General features: G+C 41.4%; 1 long non-coding RNA gene across 1 annotated transcript in view; it reads left to right on the forward strand.

Moving 5' to 3' along the window:
• LOC144827644 (uncharacterized) overlaps nucleotides 1-24,054 on the forward strand; it is a 70,705-nt gene that overhangs the window by 13,152 nt on the left and 33,499 nt on the right. The gene's annotated exons all lie outside the window — the stretch shown is intronic.

The raw sequence follows: 24,054 nt of genomic DNA on the forward strand, positions 1-24,054 counted from the left end.
CATCAACAGGCATCCAGGTGAAAATCTGATCATAAAGATATTGGTGTTTATCAGACCGAGCACCTAAGGATAGTAATGTAGGCTAATAAATATTTATTTAATAAATCTCATATAAGGATCTAATGTATAGCGGTAAACGGACCACTAATTACTAACCATGAATAACAATTTCTCCCGTTAAGGCTGCAGTCACTTCAAGCGCTTCATCTGCGCAACCCCTGGCATAAATTCAAACATTTCTTTTTTGAAGATAATTGATATACCTAAAATGGTAACATAGGCCAATAATTATTTGTTCAATGAAACTCACATCACGGTCTAATGTGTGGTAAACAGACCAATAATTACTAACCGCGAGTGGCTGTTATTCCGGTTAAGATTGCAGATACTTCAAGCGTGTCATCTGCGCAATCACAGGAATGAACTCAAACGTTTTCTTTCAAGATAAATGATACTCCGTACGTTCTGGGCGCTTGAGTCTGTATGTAAGAATTAAACAAACAGACATGAAATCAAATCTGCCTACCTTCTTCTATCAACACCCTTCCCTTGCTTCAAACTAGTGGCGTCTCATTCTGACAACACACTTACCGAGATATGGCTATATGCGGGCCTGAACGACGGGTAACTGGTAGCGTCTCCTTGGTAGATGAGAAAGAAACGACAACCGCTTTAAACCCCATTGCTTTAAATACTTCCCTTTCCATGGTCATATGACCTGCAGTATTTAACATTTTAAAGCGGTATAGCTTAAATTTGCAGCGCCTGAAAGTATTCAGCTGTGTGTCCTACCGGAGGGATCAATTGTATGTAAGGTAAGTGTACAAAGTTTAATAGTGTGCTTTCTGCAATGATCACGAACCTACTGGGTCTTGGCTTAGAGGAACCGGCACTTCGCAACCGAGTTGGAGATAGTCAGTCCCCGACAGGGGTTCGATACCACCTTGACACTGCCTAATTAAGGTAATTTAAACAGGAAATCTTTTGATTATATTATTTTACAATTACATTTTATTATATAATCAGACGACATATTTTCTTATGCCTGCAATATTTAACATTTTAAAGCGGTGGAATTTAAATTTACAGCGCCTGAAAGTATTCAGCTGTGTGTCATACCGGGAGGCAGATTACAGTTTAAAAGGCAGGTTATAGTTTAATAGTGCACTCACTGCAATGATCACAAACTTGCTGAGTCCTAGCTCAGGGGAACCAACACTTCGCAACCTGTTCGAAGATAGTCGGCCCCCGACAGGAGTTCAATACCACCTTGATACTACCTAGATATGGCAATTAAAAAAGGGAATCTTCTGATTACATTATTTTATAGTTACATTTTGTTATTTAATCAGACGACATGTTTTCTTATACATATCATCTTGCAATTTCATTCATTGATACATACAAGGGGAGTATTCTAAAACAATAGACTCCCCACATATATCCCTCCAAAATAATTCAGTATTTCAGTGTATCCAACATTACCAGAACATTTTCCTAATATAACGTGTGAACAGCCCATGGTTAAAATATCGCATTTTCCCACGGTATCTCACCGTTCAGACCTCGTTTGAATGTATTAAGAACAAAAATCCAATAGACTTCTTTCTTTTTTCGGATTGCGCATCCACCTTTATCTTCCGGTGTCTTAATTTTTTCAAGGATGCGCCACTCGAAGTCCTCAGCTTTATGATTATTCTCCAAAAAGTGTTTAACTAAAGGAGCTGCAAGTTTTTTAGTTCTAATTGCAGAACGATGTTCTGTAAGCCGGACTTGGATTGGTCTGGAGGTTTCTCCAACGTAGCCTAATCCACAGGGGCACTTTAAAAAATACACAACATTCGCTGTTTTGCAATTCCATATTTCAAAAGCCTTGGTGTCAAAGCCATTATGTGAAAAATGTTCACCTGTAATTATGGTTGCGCATGATTTACATGTGGAACATTTAACGGTGCCACGCACTGGGAGGGTGTTAATTAGGGATCGTTGATTAGGTCCAAGTAGGGAAGGTTTTGTACCAAACTTGGAATGGACAATGTGGTCCTTAATATTTTTATTTCTTTTATGTGCGAATAAGGGCTTAGCCAGATTCTCTTTAGATGTCGGGTTGCAGTTCAAAATGTGCCAATTAGCATTAATAAGTTGTCTGACACATTCATCTAGGGTGGAATGTCTTGTAACGCAGACAAGTTGATCTTTTGTTATTGGCTCTTTTGTTCTCAGTAGAGCGTCGCGATCATAAAATCGCGCTCTTTTATAAGAGTTTCTCACAAGCCTGTGAGGATAACCCCGATCGAGGAACTTTTTTCGCATAACTGATGCCTGTCTGTCATAATCGATTAAATTAGTACAGTTCCTACGGACTCTCAAAAATTGAGAAAATGGAATGCTTTCACGCTGGCTTTTCGGATGAAAGCTTTGAAAATGCAACAGCGTGTTGCGAGCCGTAGGCTTTACATATAAGTCGACCTCTAAACCATCGTTTTGATTCTTTATTAGAAGGTCAAGGAATTCTACTTGCTCAGTGCTATACTGAGCAGTGAATTTTAAGTTCACATCAACAAGATTAATCCATTCTAGGAATTCCATAAGGGAATCGCTCCCATTGGTCCAGACAAAAAAGATATCATCAATATATCTGGACCAATGGGAGATAGATTCAAAAAAGGGGGCAACCTCATTTTCAATAAACTTCTCCTCAAAGGCAGACATATAGATGTTTGCAATAGAGGGCGCAACAGATGCGCCCATACTTACTCCTCTAATTTGTTGGTATAGTAGATCTCCAAAAGCAAAATTATTTTCAGTTAGTACAATAAATAGACAGTCAATCAAAAAGCTTTTGGGACAATTTATGTTAAACTTGTCGATAAACCAATCTGTTGCTATAATGGCCTCATTTAATGGGATGTTGCTGTACAGAGACTCAATATCCATAGTTACAAGGATGTCTCTATTGGGCATAAATGTCAGGTTTTCTACTATATTGATCATATGGCCACTATCTCTGATGTATGATTTAATTTTTGAGATATGTGGCCTTAAGTAGTGATCGACACATTTAGATAGGGGCTCAGTTACAGTTCCTATCGTTGAGACAATGGGTCTATACGGAGGATTGTTACTGTTTTTATGTATTTTTGGGAGACCATAAATACATGCCGTTTTATTCTTGTGGGAATTTAAAAATTTGTATTCTTTAGTGCTAATCTCTCCATTAGAAAGAGCCTCATTTGTTAAAAGTTGAATTTTCTTTGAGATTGAATATAAGGGATTGGAATTGATTTTACGGTACGTGGAATCATCGTTTAACATCTCAATCATTTTGCATTTATAAGAGTGAGTGTCCAATACAACAATTCCCCCACCTTTGTCACATCCTTTGATTACCAAATCTTTATTCTCAGATAGTTTCTTTAGGGCTATTGACTCCTCTTTGGTTAAGTTGTAGATAGGTTTAGGAATGAATTGCAGTGTTTTTTCTAGTTTTTGTAACACTACTAGTTCAAATGCTGCAACTTCAGGGCCTAATTGCTCTAACCCTGGACAGAATGTTGATGGTAATTTCAACTCGTTATTATTATCTAACTCAAGATTGCTTTCCTCATTTTGAAAGAACTTTTTTAGTCTTATTTTTACGAAAAAACAAGATTATATCTTGATATAATTCAAAAATGTTTACATGAGAGTGAGGAACATATGAAAGTCCCTTCGATAATAATGATTCACTCTGACTATCTAGTCTAGTGGATGATAAATTGAAGATGGGTATTAGATCCCCTGACCCCAATACTGACGGTTCCGAGTCTCTCTGATGAACTGGGGCTCCTGCACTTGATGTTGTTGCTTGTTCGGCTGAAAATTCCCTCTGTTTTGGCCTTGGAACCTTACTCTTTGGCGACCCCGTCGAGGCCCTCGGTTGGATAAAAAAGAGGACTGTTGTTGAGGTCGTGAACCAGGGTAGGGATGGAAAACTCCTCCTTGATCATAATAGTTACTTGATCCCTCTCCCTCTGAATCTGAAGTTTCAGAAAAATTATTCACTCTCTGTGGGGCATTTCTAGACTCATCAACATAATGATTTTGTTGATAAAATTCCTTCTTTAAATACGGATAAGCTATTTCCTCTGTATAGAATCTTTTCTCTTTATTTAATTTATCCGTTTTTCTTTTATTTAGATAGCTGGTGAAGGATTCGAGTTCTTTATTTGATTCCTCTATTCTTTTCATTGCTTCCTCAACTCCATTTGACTGTTTAAGTTTCTCTTCTAACTCATCTATTTCTGTTTTAATGTTGGCAGCTAGTTCTCTAGATGTTTCCACGATTAACATCATCAGATCGCGAGAACACCTACTCGCTATCTGACTCCACCTTTCTAAGAAAGGTCTATGGTGAACAAATAGACCTGGTACATTCCGTACCCTTAATCCATTAGGTATAATGCCTGTTCTTAAATAAGCCAACATGAACTCTCCATGCGCTTCCATTCGGATGAGTTTCTTTTTAAGATCCACTAATTTGTTTTTATCATCATGGACCCTGTTGTCGGTACTACTGCTACTGAATGTAGCTGTAGTTCCAACTAGAAGTGCAAACTCAGCATCCGTAAATCCAAATGTTTTTAAATTGGCCATGAGGGATTGGCAGGGAATATAGTTTAACTTGGGAATAAAATCAAATCAAATGCAAATGCTCAATTCGATAATAATTTATAGGATTGATAACAGCAACAAAGCCCTGCACAGACAAGCTGTGGGAAACAATATGAAAATAACAAGGACCCCCTGTGAAAGTAAATACACTTCCTAGGACAGGGAAAGCAATTATGTATATAACCCTAGGTATTCACTAAGAACATAGAGGAAAAGATGAGATCGTAATATGAGAGAACAAACAAGGCACGAAATTTCTTTAAATATATATAAGCGGTTGGGATCTTCTGGCAAACTGTCACTATCATAGAAACAAGGTAAAAATAAATAAATGCAAATGCTCAATAAATTGACTGTGATTTCGCTTTAAATGTATACCATGTTTATTATAGAGGATAAACTTGTGATCAAAATTGGAAAGTTAAAAACTGTTATAGGGAGAATAAACATTTAACTAACAAGGCAGATAAGTAACATTGTAAATTAACTATATGTATTATGTACGAATGGTAAATTAACAGTCAGAATTTTTATGCTCTCTTTACAGAAATACTCGTGGCTCCTGAAGAAGGCGTTTTGTTTGACGCCGAAACGCGCGTAGAGACCAACTAATGCCACTAGTTGATTTTAGAACTATTGTTTTGTTTTAATTGTGTATGAATTCTTATATGATCAATTGTATATTATCAATTTTGATTATAATTGTATGATATGAATTGTTTTTAATATGTTTACGTAGATTAAAATTAAGTTGACTTTTAAAGAAATTTCGTGCCTTGTTTGTTCTCTCATATTACGATCTCATCTTTTCCTCTATGTTCTTAGTGAATACCTAGGGTTATATACATAATTGCTTTCCCTGTCCTAGGAAGTGTATTTACTTTCACAGGGGGTCCTTGTTATTTTCATAATGTTTATGAACCAACCATGGTACTCTGCCAAATGCAAAGCAATGCAATATAGCAGGGATACAGTTGATTGCTTTAGGGCACCGTTAAGCAAGAAATGAATTTGGCGCTGGAATGTAAATCCCAATTCTTTATTTTGCACTTATTTGCAATACTACTGTGATGCAAACCAAGGCAACGTGTTAGTAAAATTGTCTGAATTGCAGTGGAGAAATAAGCACTGTCTTTGAACTCACACAGGTTGTGCATATGTAGATTGTAACTGCATTGCCTCAGCTACAATGTCAATGTTTATATCTTTGTGTCCACAATCAACTTCCATTTGAATGTGCAGGGTGACCACCCACATGGCTGTACAGTGCAGGTCTCTGTGGATTCACATGGCCCCCATGTTATCTCGGAATGCCCACCCTTGGGGTGGACGTAAAAAATGCCATCTTTATCCCAGGTAGCTAATATTTTGCACAAGGTCCAGGTTTGCCTTGAATGCGTGTATGCCTTAGTAACATGAGCATGCTCAAACAGACCATGTCCCCAGGCCAGTAAGAGAACCTCAAATGTAAATATTCACCTCCCGGTTCAAAGAGGTTTCCACAGTGCCAAGAGGCTTTAAGGTTTATAATGTGCTTCCAGATTTTCTAATACATAAAAACATGATACAGTACATCTACTGAAACAAGAGGTGAGCGTAAAGAAGGTGCTTGTGACTCCTTCAGTAGAATGTATTTGTATCCACTGCCTTACAAATTACCAGGAAGCCTGAGTGCGAAGGTGGCATATATTCACTCATCTGTATCCAGGTGTTGCCTCACCTTTACTGTTAGAGTGATGATAGTGTGGATGCCCTTATTATAAGAAATGTTTCAAAATGTTCTCAAAATCAATTTTTTTAAATTGCTCTTGTGTCTCAAAAAAGATTCCTCTTCAAAAGTCACATAATTAATTTTACTTTTGTAATCATTGTGGCTGATAATTCAAGTGGGGTACTAGAATGGTCCAGTTTCTTCTAAATGTATCCCTGCCTTCACTTCTATAAACACATCTTCAGCAGATTTTTACATGTCCTTCTCAGTAGCCGACTTTTTCTTCTCTCTGTATCCTACCTTTGACCAGCACAGTACTAATTAACACAAACCAGACACTTGTAAACGTGTTTCTGAATTAGTTTTAGCATGATATTTAATGTTTTTGTTTGCGGAGATCATTTTTCTGCGTTTTCTTTCTCAAGTGATGGGAACAATTTCCCGGGTGTTGGACAACTATCAATGATTCAATAGCACATGCGATTCACTCTTAGATTTCCACAGTGAAGACTATGCAGGGCACACCGACAAAAGTTACTGATGCTTCTCTTTTACTTCTAGCCTGATAAACACTTGGGCCCCGATTCACTAAGGTAAACTCAGACATTTGGTATAAACTTAGAGCAAACGTCTAAGTTTATGACTTTGATAATTCACAAAAAGCATTTTAGAGTAATTTCTTTGTGTTTACACTGGAGCCAGAACTCCGCCCCAAGTGCAGATAAAGGTAGAACTCATAAATTCTCTTTATGAATTCCCAAAGTTGGAATCTTAGACGTTTGGTCTAAGATTAGACCAAATGTCGAAGTTTATGAGTTTGGGAATTCACAAAGAGCATTTATGATTACTTTCTTTATGTCCGCACTTGAGCCAGATCTCCGCCCCAAGTGCAGACATAAAGATAGAACTCGTGAATGCCCATTATGAATTCCCAAAGTCGTAAACTTAAATGTTTGGTCTAAGTTTAGACCAAACGCCTGAGTTTACAGCTTTGAGAATTGGGTCCATGGTGTGAATGGTGTAAAGGGATCTCATTGTAGAAATCAGCACAGGTTTAAATACCAGGGTAAAATGAGAAAATACATAGTGTACCCATTGCTAAACTCAATTAACATTTGTTTCTTCTCAATGTACTAGTGTTAGAGATTTTTAAAAAAATGCCATATTCTATGAACAGCTAGGTAAAAACAATAGCAGGTTGATATTGCACAGTTTTTGTTGTGTATGTCATAAACAAATGGAACAAACTGATGTAGCCTCAAGCATAGCCCTTGATTTAACATTCAAAGAATGGATTAAATGTATCTGCTATACATTACATTATGCAAGAATTGAGAGAAGAGAAGTGAAAAATTCTTGGGCCAGATGTACAATAACTATTTAGCAGTTGCAAACCCTACGATTCTCTAAACTTGTGGGTTTGCGACTCCTAAAGGTTTTGTTTTTGTACTAATCCTATTTTAGGAGTTGGTGAAGTTTTACCAACTACTGAATTGGCTTTAGAAATTGTTTCCAAATTGCTATTTGGAAGGGGCATGCTGTGGAAATGTTTTGTGAAGTAGTGATACAGTACTCTAGGTCTGAATGGTTTGTGATAGGAATTCATGTCACAAACTATTGATAAGTTACTGACTCCGAAGTTGTGGATGTAACTTATTCACAGAGGGGAAGGATCTATTTAGTCGAAGTTACAATTTTCAGGGACACAATCACAGGGATGGTCGCTTGATGAGCTTGTCAGGCTTCCAACTCTGTGATTGAGACTAATCGTAGTGAGTTTCAAATTGCGACCAGTCTAATGAATTTCCATTAGTCAGGGCAGTCTGTGACCGATCATGATTCCTTATTTTACAAACCAACCCATTAGTGCATAGGCAGGATCACAGAATAAGTTTCTGGTTGCAAAAAGTAGAGTTGGAAATCGCACCCACTATTTGCGACCATAAAAATAATGTATCTGTCCCCAACTTCCATGTTTTCACCGGTGTAAATGCTGCTAGCTAATCTATAAACAGCAATCATGGTGAAATCAGATTGACCTTCTTAGTGCAAAATTTTCATAATGCTTCTGCCTGTGTGCGCATTAAGGGAACCACTGGGCAATGCTTGTGCCTAGTTCTGTATACTTGCTGGATACATTGGAATCATATTGAATTTGTACATATTTATTTTTTTACCCAAGCAAGGTACTGAAATGAAGCATTTGAAAAAATACACTTAGCCACCACTAAATAAAGCTATCGAAACTCTTTAACTTTTTCACTTTATTTTTTACCTTAGATGGCAATGAATTAACTCTGAAAGGAAATGAAAATGTAATGAAAAAATGTACTTATGTATTCTTAAACTAATGATTTCTAGCCTAGGAAGCCTTTTCATCCCACATTGTCATAACACCAGTCACACCACCAATTACAATTAAGTCAACCTGACTCTCAGGATTTTCTCTTTTCATTTCAGACTTCTGATCGAAATGTATAAGCCACCAGTGTGTGATTTAATAAGATTTCGTTGTAAAAGGTCAGCGATTACGTCTCTGAAATATCATTCCAATTATAGATAAGGAGGAAGTCCCTGGTGAATCTAACACGTTGCTTTATATCAATTCAACACACAACATTAAATGACTTTACTAGATGATATTTTGCAAGTTTTATATATTTATTTCATAAGATACTCCTTCGCTTTGCTTGAGTGCTCCATAGAGTCGGAATATAAAATATCTTGTCTTACTGAATGGTGGTATCTTCAATGTACAATACTGGTAATAGGGAGAAAAACATGTCTCAGTGCCCAAAAGGTAGCATACCACAATTGCTTGGTAGCAGCTCTCTCGTCTAAAGGAAGTGAAACTGTTACTTCCAGAACGCAACTTAAGAACTGTTGTTAAAGCCCCCATACTCTTGCATCTGGATGGTGGTAACACACTGCTCTGTGGTCTTCCAGCCTCCACACTTGCACACCTTAAGGACACTCTACATAATGCAAGATGGTTCATCCAGGCTCCAAAAGAAATACGATCACATCACCACCATCCTGGTGGAATTCCATTGGCTCTTCTTGCTAGTTCACACCATTTTCAGAGGCAAATACAGCCTTTACAAAGTAATCACGACCAGCACCATTCTTTACATGAGGACAACCTCACCATCTCTGTTGCTTCTTGGCAAACCCGCAGCCAGGACGTCATCATACAGCAGAAGAGTAAATAAAAAAAAAAAGAATAAAGCAGAAAGCATTTTCTGTATATCTACCCAGGACCTAAAACAGCATTCCTTTGTCCATCAGAACCACCACAGCGCTGAACACACAGGGGCATATTAGCAAGAACCTCGTTAAAATTATCGCCGTTTTAGCGGCAAGAAACTGCCGCTAAAACGGCGATAATGAGCTAGCTAATTTGTGTTTTAGTATTCCAATAGAAGCCCAGGTTAGATGTATTGCACATCTATTCATCAAAGAGGAGGGATGAGGAATTCATGTCCAGTTCAGTTCCCCATGGACAATATTCTGATAATCAATAAGAAAAGGACACTGGTATCTACAATAACCATTGGTTATCTTTGACAACCCTCATAGACGCTTAAGATTGTAACGATGCGGTGTATTTGTTTCTCCGCCCCTCATCTAATTAATTTGGTGAATAACTGTTTTTTAAATTCACCCTCTCAGTTTGGCTTTCGGACATCATCCCTCTGGAGGTGTCATTATATCTCCGGACACTTCTACATTCTCCAGAGGTTGCCTCGGGTGAGGCAGGCATACTATCCTTTTGACTACCCAATGACTATGCCATGACGCTAGATGAGGGGCGGAGAAACAAATACACCGCATCGTTACAATCTTAAGCGTCTATGAGGGTTGTCAAAGATAACCAATGGTTATTGTAGATACCAGTGTCCTTTTCTTATTGATTATCGGAGTATTGCACATCTAGCCTGGGCTTCTGTTGGAATTCTATAACGCATATTAGCAAGTCCATTATAGCCGTTTTAGCTGTAGTTACCTGCCGCTAAAACAGCGATAATTTTAACAGGATTCTTGCTAATATGCCCCGTAGTTCTTTAAAGAACACTACATCCAATGCATTAACGGTTCACAAACCAACTACTTCTCCTATCACTTGTTGGCTTTATTGTTATCTTTTATCCTGTGCAGTCCTCAGCTGCCTTTTGGCTAGGTTTGCGCAATAGAAATATGGCAATACTACTGTGATGCAAACCAAGGCAACGTGTTAGTAAAATTGTCTGAATTGCAGTGGAGAAATAAGCACTGTCTTTGAACTCACACAGGTTGTGCATATGTAGATTGTAACTGCATTGCCTCAGCTACAATGTCAATGTTTATATCTATGTGTCCAAAATCAACTTCCATTTGAATGTGCAGGGTGACCACCCACATGGCTGTACAGTGCAGGTCTCTGTGGATTCACATGGCCCTCCATGTTATCTCGGAATGCCCACCCTTGGGGTGGACGTAAAAAATGCCATCTTTATCCCAGGTAGCTAATATTTTGCACAAGGTCCAGGTTTGCCTTGAATGCGTGTATGCCTTAGTAACATGAGCATGCTCAAACACACCATGTCCCCAGGCCAGTAAGAGAACCTCAAATGTAAATGTTCACCTCCCGGTTCAAAGAGGTTTCCACAGTGCCAAGAGGCTTTAAGGTTTATAATGTGCTTCCAGATTTTCTAATACATAAAAACATGATACAGTACATCTACTGAAACAAGAGGTGAGCGTAAAGAAGGTGCTTGTGACTCCTTCAGTAGAATGTATTTGTATCCACTGCCTTACAAATTACCAGGAAGCCTGAGTGCGAAGGTGGCATATATTCACTCATCTGTATCCAGGTGTTGCCTCACCTTTACTGTTAGAGTGATGATAGTGTGGATGCCCTTATTATAAGAAATGTTTCAAAATGTTCTCAAAATCAATTTTTTTAAATTGCTCTTGTGTCTCAAAAAAGATTCCTCTTCAAAAGTCACATAATTAATTTTACTTTTGTAATCATTGTGGCTGATAATTCAAGTGGGGTACTAGAATGGTCCAGTTTCTTCTAAATGTATCCCTGCCTTCACTTCTATAAACACATCTTCAGCAGATTTTTACATGTCCTTCTCAGTAGCCGACTTTTTCTTCTCTCTGTATCCTACCTTTGACCAGCACAGTACTAATTAACACAAACCAGACACTTGTAAACGTGTTTCTGAATTAGTTTTAGCATGATATTTAATGTTTTTGTTTGCGGAGATCATTTTTCTGCGTTTTCTTTCTCAAGTGATGGGAACAATTTCCCGGGTGTTGGACAACTATCAATGATTCAATAGCACATGCGATTCACTCTTAGATTTCCACAGTGAAGACTATGCAGGGCACACCGACAAAAGTTACTGATGCTTCTCTTTTACTTCTAGCCTGATAAACACTTGGGCCCCGATTCACTAAGGTAAACTCAGACATTTGGTATAAACTTAGAGCAAACGTCTAAGTTTATGACTTTGATAATTCACAAAAAGCATTTTAGAGTAATTTCTTTGTGTTTACACTGGAGCCAGAACTCCGCCCCAAGTGCAGATAAAGGTAGAACTCATAAATTCTCTTTATGAATTCCCAAAGTTGGAATCTTAGACGTTTGGTCTAAGATTAGACCAAATGTCGAAGTTTATGAGTTTGGGAATTCACAAAGAGCATTTATGATTACTTTCTTTATGTCCGCACTTGAGCCAGATCTCCGCCCCAAGTGCAGACATAAAGATAGAACTCAAGAATGCCCATTATGAATTCCCAAAGTCGTAAACTTAAATGTTTGGTCTAAGTTTAGACCAAACGCCTGAGTTTACAGCTTTGAGAATTGGGTCCATGGTGTGAATGGTGTAAAGGGATCTCATTGTAGAAATTAGCACAGGTTTAAATACCAGGGTAAAATGAGAAAATACATAGTGTACCCATTGCTAAACTCAATTAACATTTGTTTCTTCTCAATGTACTAGTGTTAGAGATTTTTAAAAAAATGCCATATTCTATGAACAGCTAGTTAAAAACAATAGCAGGTTGATATTGCACAGTTTTTGTTGTGTATGTCATAAACAAATGGAACAAACTGATGTAGCCTCAAGCATAGCCCTTGATTTAACATTCAAAGAATGGATTAAATGTATCTGCTATACATTACATTATGCAAGAATTGAGAGAAGAGAAGTGAAAAATTCTTGGGCCAGATGTACAATAACTATTTAGCAGTTGCAAACCCTACGATTCTCTAAACTTGTGGGTTTGCGACTCCTAAAGGTTTTGTTTTTGTACTAATCCTATTTTAGGAGTTGGTGAAGTTTTACCAACTACTGAATTGGCTTTAGAAATTGTTTCCAAATTGCTATTTGGAAGGGGCATGCTGTGGAAATGTTTTGTGAAGTAGTGATACAGTACTCTAGGTCTGAATGGTTTGTGATCGGAATTCATGTCACAAACTATTGATAAGTTACTGACTCCGAAGTTGTGGATGTAACTTATTCACAGAGGGGAAGGATCTATTTAGTCGAAGTTACAATTTTCAGGGACACAATCACAGGGATGGTCGCTTGATGAGCTTGTCAGGCTTCCAACTCTGTGATTGAGACTAATCGTAGTGAGTTTCAAATTGCGACCAGTCTAATGAATTTCCATTAGTCAGGGCAGTCTGTGACCGATCATGATTCCTTATTTTACAAACCAACCCATTAGTGCATAGGCAGGATCACAGAATAAGTTTCTGGTTGCAAAAAGTAGAGTTGGAAATCGCACCCACTATTTGCGACCATAAAAATAATGTATCTGTCCCCAACTTCCATGTTTTCACCGGTGTAAATGCTGCTAGCTAATCTATAAACAGCAATCATGGTGAAATCAGATTGACCTTCTTAGTGCAAAATTTTCATAATGCTTCTGCCTGTGTGCGCATTAAGGGAACCACTGGGCAATGCTTGTGCCTAGTTCTGTATACTTGCTGGATACATTAGAATCATATTGAATTTGTACATATTTTTTTTTTTACCCAAGCAAGGTACTGAAATGAAGCATTTGAAAAAATACACTTAGCCACCACTAAATAAAGCTATCGAAACTCTTTAACTTTTTCACTTTATTTTTTACCTTAGATGCCAATGAATTACCTCTGAAAGGAAATGAAAATGTAATGAAAAAATGTACTTATGTATTCTTAAACTAATGATTTCTATCCTAGGAAGCCTTTTCATCCCACATTGTCATAACACCAGTCACACCACCAATTACAATTAAGTCAACCTGACTCTCAGGATTTTCTCTTTTCATTTCAGACTTCTGATCGAAATGTATAAGCCACCAGTGTGTGATTTAATAAGATTTCGTTGTAAAAGGTCAGCGAATACGTCTCTGAAATATCATTCCAATTATAGATAAGGAGGAAGTCCCTGGTGAATCTAACACGTTGCTTTATATCAATTCAACACACAACATTAAATGACTTTACTAGATGATATTTTGCAAGTTTTATATATTTATTTCATAAGATACTCCTTCGCTTTGCTTGAGTGCTCCATAGAGTCGGAATATAAAATATCTTGTCTTACTGAATGGTGGTATCTTCAATGTACAATACTGGTAATAGGGAGAAAAACATGTCTCAGTGCCCAAAAGGTAGCATACCACAATTGCTTGGTAGCAGCTCTCTCGTCTAAAGGAAGTGAAACTGTTACTTCCAGAATGCAACTTAAGAACTGTTGTTAAAGCCCCCATACTCTTGCATCTGGATGGTGGTAACACACTGCTCTGTGGTCTTCCAGCCTCCACACTTGCACACCTTAAGGACACTCTACATAATGCAAGATGGTTCATCCAGGCTCCAAAAGAAATACGATCACATCACCACCATCCTGGTGGAATTCCATTGGCTCTTCTTGCTAGTTCACACCATTTTCAGAGGCAAATACAGCCTTTACAAAGTAATCACGACCAGCACCATTCTTTACATGAGGACAACCTCACCATCTCTGTTGCTTCTTGGCAAACCCGCAGCCAGGACGTCATCATACAGCAGAAGAGTAAATAAATAAAATAAAAATAAAGCAGAAAGCATTTTCTGTATATCTACCCAGGACCTAAAACAGCATTCCTTTGTCCATCAGAACCACCACAGCGCTGAACACACAGGGGCATATTAGCAAGAACCTCGTTAAAATTATCGCCGTTTTAGCGGCAAGAAACTGCCGCTAAAACGGCGATAATGAGCTTGCTAATTTGTGTTTTAGAATTCCAATAGAAGCCCAGGTTAGATGTATTGCACATCTATTCATCAAAGAGGAGGGATGAGGAATTCATGTCCAGTTCAGTTCCCCATGGACAATATTCTGATAATCAATAAGAAAAGTCACTGGTATCTACAATAACCATTGGTTATCTTTGACAACCCTCATAGACGCTTAAGATTGTAACGATGCGGTGTATTTGTTTCTCCGCCCCTCATCTAATTAATTTGGTGAATAACTGTTTTTTAAATTCACCCTCTCAGTTTGGCTTTCGGACATCATCCCTCTGGAGGTGTCATTATATCTCCGGACACTTCTACATTCTCCAGAGGTTGCCTCGGGTGAGGCAGGCATACTATCCTTTTGACTACCCAATGACTATGCCATGACGCTAGATGAGGGGCGGAGAAATAAATACACCGCATCGTTACAATCTTAAGCGTCTATGAGGGTTGTCAAAGATAACCACGGTTATTGTAGATACCAGTGTCCTTTTCTTATTGATTATCGGAGTATTGCACATCTAGCCTGGGCTTCTGTTGGAATTCTATAACGCATATTAGCAAGTCCATTATAGCCGTTTTAGCTGTAGTTTCCTGCCGCTAAAACAGCGATAATTTTAACAGGATTCTTGCTAATATGCCCCGTAGTTCTTTAAAGAACACTACATCCAATGCATTAACGGTTCACAAACCAACTACTTCTCCTATCACTTGTTGGCTTTATTGTTATCTTTTATCCTGTGCAGTCCTCAGCTGCCTTTTGGCTAGGTTTGCGCAATAGAAATATGGCATACATTCATAAATAGATACATACGTTTATACATACCATACATACATACACACAAATGCAACTAAATTGGTGTACTATACTAGCATAGCCAATTTGTTTGCTGAATTTTCACTTGCTACATGCACTTATCCAAGTACTTTTTTTTAAATGGGGTTTTGATTAACAAAGAAATTTGAAAATCTACTCTCATAAGCTTGAGTGTACTTTTGGATATACATTTTCAAATTCATAAAGATTTCCCGGATTACTACCAGAATACATTTGAACATTTAAATTTATGCCAATTCGGAGGCTTTTCTACATTTCTATATGTGATTAGTATCCAGATAAACCCTTGAAAATATATCAAAAGTGCATTTTAATTTTTTTACATTGTTTTCTTCAAAGAAAATGTAGAGAATATACATAATGTTTCTGAGATGAGAATGGGCTATGAAAATGTTTGTGAATGCCCAGAAATGTGTGACATTTTTGGTGTGCTCTATCATTTAAGAATATCCCCACATTGGAATTACCATTCCCCACCAAGATAATCAGTTTGATCCCGAAATATTGTACCATATTTGGAAGTAAATCGTTTTTTAGTCCAAATTTACTTTTTGTAAATTATTTAAATTGTAACTCAAAAATCAAGAACCTTGGGGACCTAAGTTTGACTTTAGAGAACAAAATGGCTTTGTGACTGATGCCATCTGTGCATAGTTGTTGGGATGGGAAGTCCACTACATTGTAAACGGCATGTATGTTTGCTCTGGTGCCTAACTAAAATAAGATATACTCAGAGATATAGGCCAGTCCAAGGTAATACAAGGTCCAGATCCTGTTTTGTGATGTCAAGGGACTCGCAAAGCATTCCTTCATAATGGGTGTAGAAGTACTGTTCATGCCTGGTTGAATCACATAAAGAGGTGGTGGCATTGAACTGTGTTCTTGTTACTCAATTGGGCGAACAAAGCTTTTTCTCTGTGTTACAGAAAGGAGAGTATACAGACCAATCTCATGTAAAGCTCTGCTGTCATGTGAGCCCCATAACCTTGTGTTGATGCTGTGTGTGAGTGTAGGTGTCAGTGTGTGAGTGTGTGTCTGGGTGCATGTGTGTGTGCATGTGTGTGTGTGGAATGTGTATGTGCAGTGAGTGCATAGCACATATATGGTAGAAGTACTCTGTGTGCGATATGAGTCTGAGTACTATGAACAATGGAAGTGTATGATCTGCATTCATGTGTCTGGGGTGGAGAGCCAGGTACTAATGTAATCAGTACCCCACTTTGCTTCAATTCCAAATTCTTACGAACAAGGAAGAGAGGGGCATATTACCAAGGGTGGCGATAGGCAATTATAATTATAATAATTAACTGATGTTAGCGACAGCTTTTAGGTGATAGCGAGCGGTTTGGGGCCCGCTTTGCATGTCAGCGATATTTATCGCTAATGACATGCAAAGTGGGCGTACCCAACCTGTTAGCGACTGAAAGCAGTCGCTAACGTCGCTATCACCTATTAGCAAGGCAGGCGTAGTGATGGAAATATTCCCGCTATCGCCAAAAACCAACGCCTGCTCAGACCAGTTCTTAGCCATGTTATTCAATGGGAGGTGGATAACATGGCTAAGAGCATTTTGTCGCTAATGCGTGAATATCGCTGTATTCTCAGCGATATTCACGCATTTCGCCGCTATCGCTGGATATTTTAGCACAATGGAGAAAAACGTTGCTAATAGCATGTTTTCTCCGCTAACATATCCAGCGATAGGCAGCGATAAAAAAAACGTCGCTAAGCCTATTTAGCGATAAATATCCCTACTTGTTGGTAATATGCCCCAGAGTTCTTAGCAGAGTACGGGAAAACTTGTTGCCTGTAAAGAGCCAGTGTCTGCATGAAAATCAGTCTTGCAGAGGTGGAGGGACATCACCTGAAGTCTGCATAACATGTTAGAGAAGCTGAAGTTCTGCCTAGTGCCTAGACACCTGCATGCTCAAAGAGGGAAGGAGAGGGCCTGGCCCGGTAGTAGAAGAAACTGCCCAGGTGAGGAAGATAGCTGTTTTGCCCGTGTTAGGAATATTCACAATTGATGCTAGCCCAGAGGCCAAACTCATCTGGATGGGCACCTGTTTAAAAGACCTTTTGTCACTGCCCATGTTAACGGAGGCTTTGTGAAAGTACCAGTCATGGGAAAAGCCTGCGAGTAACCCCCACCCAGCAATGTGAACAATTAGCAGAGCCTCACTCACAAAATAATAAGTTAGATGTGCAGATAAGGTTATGCAGGAGACTCAGTGTCTCCATTTTGTTTTGGAGCTTTTCGTTCCATGGGCAATAGGCTCAGCCATATAAGTGGTGTATCACTTTTATCAAGAGGAGCGTGAGGACACAAGATAGTAGGAGTTGTTATCATCAATTGAATTTCTTTCCGATGATGGGTTCCGAATGAAAGCCAGTGTGCAAGTAGGATTACGTTTTGCAAATTGCTCTCTGCATCACATGCTAGTCTGAGAGCCACAAATTCAGGGATGTTCAAATAACTACTCTTCCTTAACTCAGTATCTTGAGCATATCTCAAAAATCCATAGGTTTCTTGCATAACCATGTCTTAATATTTACATTTCACTCTATGAATTGCTGCATGGTTGGTGGGTGAAATTGGGTTTTGGTTGAGAGGGGTCTGAGCCCTTCTTAAGCAGCCACCTCAGTCTCCGTCAGGGTGAACTACAAAAGTCACTAAATAAACCTGTGCTCAACCCTCTGGTAGCCTGAAACAAAATCTGTCAGGCTTGAATTAGAGGCAGTGTGTAAGGTATTTATGCACAAACTGTAATACAGTGAAAATAAAACAAGAAAAATCCCACAGTGATTTAGACAAATATTTTAATAAATAATTTGAGACCAAAACAACAGAAATCATTTTAGTACAATTGGAGATATACAATTTGAAAGGTTTACATACAAATAGGGCTTAAAAGCACGAAGCGCCAACTGTGGTTATCTGGTCATTTCAGACTGGGATAAAGTAACAAGTTTAGGCTGCATGCAATTGAGTGCGGCCCAGATTCAGGGACCAGGTTAGGCCCACTTAGAACTGTGCAATATGTTCTTGATGAGGGGTGTTGTGCCACACATTTTCAGTTCAGAGGAGTGATGCATGGTCCTGCATCAAGTTGCATTGTACACATCGGTTCTGATGAGCGATGTGGGGTTCTGCATTGAGTTGTGTGGCGCTGCCTTGTTTCCAATGAGGAGGTGCGAGGGCCGCGATTCATGGTCCACGTAGAGTTGTGTTACACTGTATCAGATCCGATGCAGCGCTATGAGGGCTGCGTTGGGTTACGTTGCTCTGTGTTGGTTCCGCTGTGGAGCTATAGGGGCTGCAATGTGAAGTCTGTGTCAAGTTGTGTCATGCTGCATCAGTTTGAGTTTGAGTTTGAGTTTAAAAGTATTTCTAGAGCGCACGTACACCCAGCGGTTTCATGGCGCTATGCAGTACTACAGGACCCGAGGAACAGAAAGACTAGGGAGCCAGGGGGGCCATTAAGAGGGTAAGGCCTGAATAAAAAGAAACGCTTTAAGGGCTTTGCGGAAAAGGGAGTACTGCGGGCAGGATCTCAAGTGGATTGGGAGAGAGTTCCAAAAGGCAGGAGCCAAAGTAGAAAACTTAGATCCACCCCATTTTTTTCGTTTAAAGCGGGGGACCACGAGAAGTTGTTGGGTGGCTGAGCGCAACTCTCTAGACGGGTTGTAAGTGTGAATTGCCGAACCGATGAATGCAGGGGCAGAGCCGGCCTGGGCATTGAAGATAATGCAGCCCAGCTTGAACAGGGCACGTTGCTGTACGGGGAGCCAATGCAAGGATTTAAGAAGGGGCGTGACATGGTGTGAATTAGATAAGTTGAAAACCAGGCGGGCCGCCTGGTTGTGGACCAACTCGAGACACCTCACTAGGTACGCCGGCATGCCACAATAAAGGGCATTGCCGTAGTCCAAGCGGGACGTCACCATCGCCAGGAGTATGAGTTTGAGGGCAGAAGGAGAAAAGAAGCGGGAGACTTTACGTATTGTCCGGAGAGAGAGAAAAGCTGAAGATACAGCCGCACTAACTTGGGAATGAAGGGAGAGTTGATCATTGAGTTTGAAGCCGAGAGTTTTGACAGAGGCGGAGGGAATGGGTGGGGGACCTAAAGAAGGGGGCCAAAAGAGAGAGGACCATGGACTGGAGCAACCACCCGTCAACACCAGTTCCGTTTTGTCGGGATTGAGTTTCAGGTGGTTGTGATTCATCCAGTCCTGAATGAAGGTCATAACAGATTGAACATTGGATATTGAAGCAGAGGAGGAGGCTAAAGAAAAAATTAGCTGGATGTCATCCGCATAATTGTAAACAGAGACCTCCAGCTGTTGCAGGACAAAAATAAGAGGGGCAATGTACAGATTGAATAACAATGGGGAAAGGGAGGATCCTTGGGGAACCCCGCACTGTACAAGCCGAAAATCGGCTGAGTAATCACCCAAGCGGACTGCTTGAGTGCGGCCACTCAGGAAGGAGGACAGCCAGACCAAGGCCGAACCCCCGATTCCCGCCGCTTCGACACGGGAAAGTAAGATGGCATGGTCTACCGTGTCGAACGCGGCGGAGAGATCGAGGAGGACCAAGGCCTGGGGCTGACTAGTGTCCATACCCTCCCTGAGGTTGTCCAGGACCGATAAAACCACGGACTCCGTGGAGTGTGCAGGGCGGAAACAAGCCTGCCTAGGGGCCAAGACACTGTTGCCTTCCACAAAGTAGCTGATAGTTCTTACTACATGGCGTTCCAGTACCTTGGCCAGAAAAGGCAGGAGTGAAATAGGGCGGTAGTTAGCTGAGACAGAAGGGTCTGCACCAGGTTTTTTTAGGATGGGTAAAATTACCGCCGATTTAAGTGATGGAGTGACAATACCCTGGGAAAGTGAACTGTTAAGGAACGTGAGGGGTGGTGAGGGGCAGAAAGAATAAATCTGTTTCAGAATATGAGCAGGGCAAGGATCCAGAGGGGAACCTTGATGCCTTCGGGCTTAGTTGCGCGTTTATAAATCCCTTTTCATTTCATTTCTTTTCATTTCAACCAGACTTAACCAGGGGAAGAAGGGAAAGGAAAGAGTCAACTGTGAGAGGAAGGATAGCGGCCAGACGCGCTGCGACTGGGGGACAGTGAGGATTAATGAAGGAGGGGGGCGGGAGGGGAATATTGGCTCTGATCGTGCTGATTTTGTCAAGGAAAAACGAGTTGAGGGAATCACAGAGGAGCTGTGAGGGAGAGGGTTTGAGTGTGGCCCTATCAGAATATGCTTGATCTTGAATGATGGCAAAGATTTCTCTGGGCCGATTTTCGGCAAACTGAATTTTAGAGGAGAATTAGGCCTTCTTGATTTCCAAAATGGATTTCTTATATTGGGCTGAGAGGGTGATGTAGTGATTTCTTAAGATGGGACAGTAGTCCCGCCACCAGAGGCGCTCCGCTCGGCGAAGATTACATTTTTGGGTCTTCAATTCATCATTAAACCAGCGGTTTGCATCTTTTGAGCGCTTAGATGATATGCGCTTTAGAGGGGCGACTAAGTCACAGCCGGCCCGCAACCAGCCATTGATGGACTCCGCTTGTCCAAGAGATGGCAGTCCTGAAAGATCCGGGCTGGACGCGGAGAGTGTGGCAGACAAGGAAGCTACGTCCACGCGGTTCCATGAGCGCGCCCAAGTGTTTTGAACTGGGGGGGGCTTAGGAACAGAACAGAGGGATAAGGAGAAGGAGATAAGAGAATGGTCAGACCAGGTGCAGGGGGAAATGGATAGTGAAGTAACCGGGCAATCTCGATACCAAATTTGGTCGAGGATGTGGCCCAGACTGTGGGTAGGGGCGTGTACAGCGGAAGTAAAATTAAGAGAGCGGAGCGACTCTGAAAACTCCTTAGAAGCTGTACATTCTGCGGGGTCGGAGGGCCAAAAGTTAAAGTCCCCAAGAACAACAATAGACGAGTGGTTGACTGCCAGGGTAGCCACCAGATCTTGGAAGCCTGGAAGAAATAATTGCGGGGAGGACGGGGGTCGGTAAATAAGGACACAAGTGAGTGGGGGAGTGAGGGAAAGTGAGCGGGCCACTAAACAATCCGATAAACCCAAAGGAGAAAATGCGAGAGGTTGAAAAATAATTTCTTTACGGGCAATCAGAGCAACTCCACCTCCTGGTTTGCCGGGGGAGCGATCGGCTCTAAGGGCATAATAGGATGGGGGAGCATTGCCAGTAGGGAGGGGAGGGAGCTATCAGAAAACCAGGTCTCGGTAAGGAATAGGAGGTCAGGTTTGTGTGAATCCAATAGCGTGAAGAGATCATGTTGATGCTTAACTGCCGATCTGGTATTAAAGTACATCGCAGAGAGAGCCGTAGAGGAGGGGCCAGTGAGTAAGGGGATAGTGGGGCGACAGGCCGAGGGCAAGGGTGGAAGGCAAGAGTGGGAAGGGGCATAAGATGTGGACAGACCTAGCCTACTGATACGGGCAGATACCGTGTCATCAAGTGGCCAGGGGCCTAGGAAATCGGTCAGCTGCACAGATGAGTATTGAATAAAAGAGGCAGAGTGACCAGCCCCTAGCCCCGGTCGGTCGCAGACGGGCTTTCCTTAGGCGTGCCTTCGGCGCGCAATCGTCGTGCCCGCTGCGCTCGTCCGCTGCTCTTCCGAGGGAAACACATGATTTATAGGAGGGTGGGCAAGTGGACGGTGGGCGTGGCCTCCGAAGGGGGCGTGGCCTGCGGGCTGAGCGAGGCGCTAGTGAAAGCGTTCCACGGCAGATGACAAACAGCGCTTTTCCGCTTTTCAAAAGCGTGAGGATATCAGGGGGGGGAGTGGTCATTAAAATACAAAAAATAATGGAAACAACAATTTTTAAAAGAACTACCTCCCGGCTTTCCGCCTCAGGAGTGTGATACTGCAAATGGCGGCGCTAGTAATTCAGCGTCCCTTTGTAGTGTTGGGCGGTGGGCGTGGCCTCCGAAGGGGGCGTGGCCTGCGGGCTGAGCGAGGCGCTAGTGAAAGCATTCCACGCCTGATGACAAACAGCGCTTTTCCACTTTTCAAAAGCGTGAGGATATCAGGGGGTGAGTGGCCATTAAAACACAAAAAATAATGGAAACAACAATTTTTAAAAGAACTACCTCCCGGCTTTCCGCCTCAGGAGTGTGATACTGCCGCCCGGGCTATTTTTGGCCTACGCAGACGAGCTCGAGCTTCCGGGCTGCTTCAGACGCTGCACTGGCTCCCTATCAGGAAGCGGATCCAGTTTAAATCCCTGACTCTGATGCACAAAGCCCTGTATGGATCAGGGGCGGGATATCTGCGGCGGAGACTGGCTTTCTATCGTCCAGTCCGCTCCCTGCGTTCGGAATCCCTCTTTAAAGCGGTGGTCCCGCGGGTGAGGAAGGCCCGCGTGGGAGGGCGGTCTTTCAGCTGCAGAGCCCCCCAGCTTTGGAATCTGCTTCCTCTTTCGCTCCGTAGCACTGCCAATTTGCTCCAGTTCAGGAAGAGCCTGAAGACCTGGCTTTTTAATCTTTAGTCTGTTTTACTGTTTTCTGCTTGTATTGTTTTCCTCTGCTGTCTCTTGTCTTATTTTAGCTGTGTTGTGTTATTTCTACTCTGAGTTGCAGGTGGAAAGCGTCGGGACACTCATATCAAGTAGCCGTACGCTATATAAAAGTTACATAACATAACATAACATAACATAACATACTGCAAATGGCGGCGCTAGTAATTCAGCGTCCCTTTGTAGTGTTGGGCGGTGGGCGTGGCCTCCGAAGGGGGCGTGGCCTGCGGGCAGAGCGAGGCGCTAGTGAAAGCGTTCCACGCCTGATGACAAACAGCGCTTTTCCGCTTTTCAAAAGCGTGAGGATATCAGGGGGTGAGTGGTCATTAAAACACAAAAAATAATGGAAATCAGTTCTGATGAGGAGCTGCAAGTATTGTGTCAGGTTGCATTGGACGACGTCAATTCTGATGGGGGCCATAGTTGGGCTGGCGAACACCTTTAGCCCCAGTCTCAAGGATCTAGAGTGCACAGGAGCAATGCGGGGTCCTGAATCAAGTTGTGTCACGCTGCATCAGTTACAATAGGGAGCTGCGATGCGAGGTCCATGTCACGTTGCGTTGCTGTTTGTCGGTTACTATGAAGAACTGCAAAAACAGCATCAGGTTGCGTCGCATTGCTGCTGCTAAAGGGGCTGTAAGGGCTGTGATGTGCGGTCTGCACAGAGTAGCATTGCACTGTATTGATTCTTGTGAGGATCTACGAGGGCTGTCTGGGTAGAGTTTGGTTGAACTACATTAATTCTGGTGGGGATCACGGCTGGGTTGGCACAGCACCTTTATCCCACTTCCAAGGATCCAAAACTGGGGATGCACAATATAGGGGGTAGGACTCAAACCAGGCAGGGTCCAGGAGCAAGTTCAACATGGTTGGAGCCTTTTCTGTTACTGAGGCTCTTATCAGGAGACCAGTCAACAAGCCCTCAGAGTCACTCTGGAAGATTTGTGTTTTCAAGTTGGAGAGTAGGTCACAAGCAGCAGGATAGACTTCTGAGGGCACAGGCAGGCTTCAGGCAGCAGAGCAGTCATACTTGG

The sequence above is a fragment of the Lissotriton helveticus genome, chromosome 4_1, assembly GCF_964261635.1.
Source record: "Lissotriton helveticus chromosome 4_1, aLisHel1.1, whole genome shotgun sequence".
Classification (NCBI taxonomy): domain Eukaryota; kingdom Metazoa; phylum Chordata; class Amphibia; order Caudata; family Salamandridae; genus Lissotriton; species Lissotriton helveticus.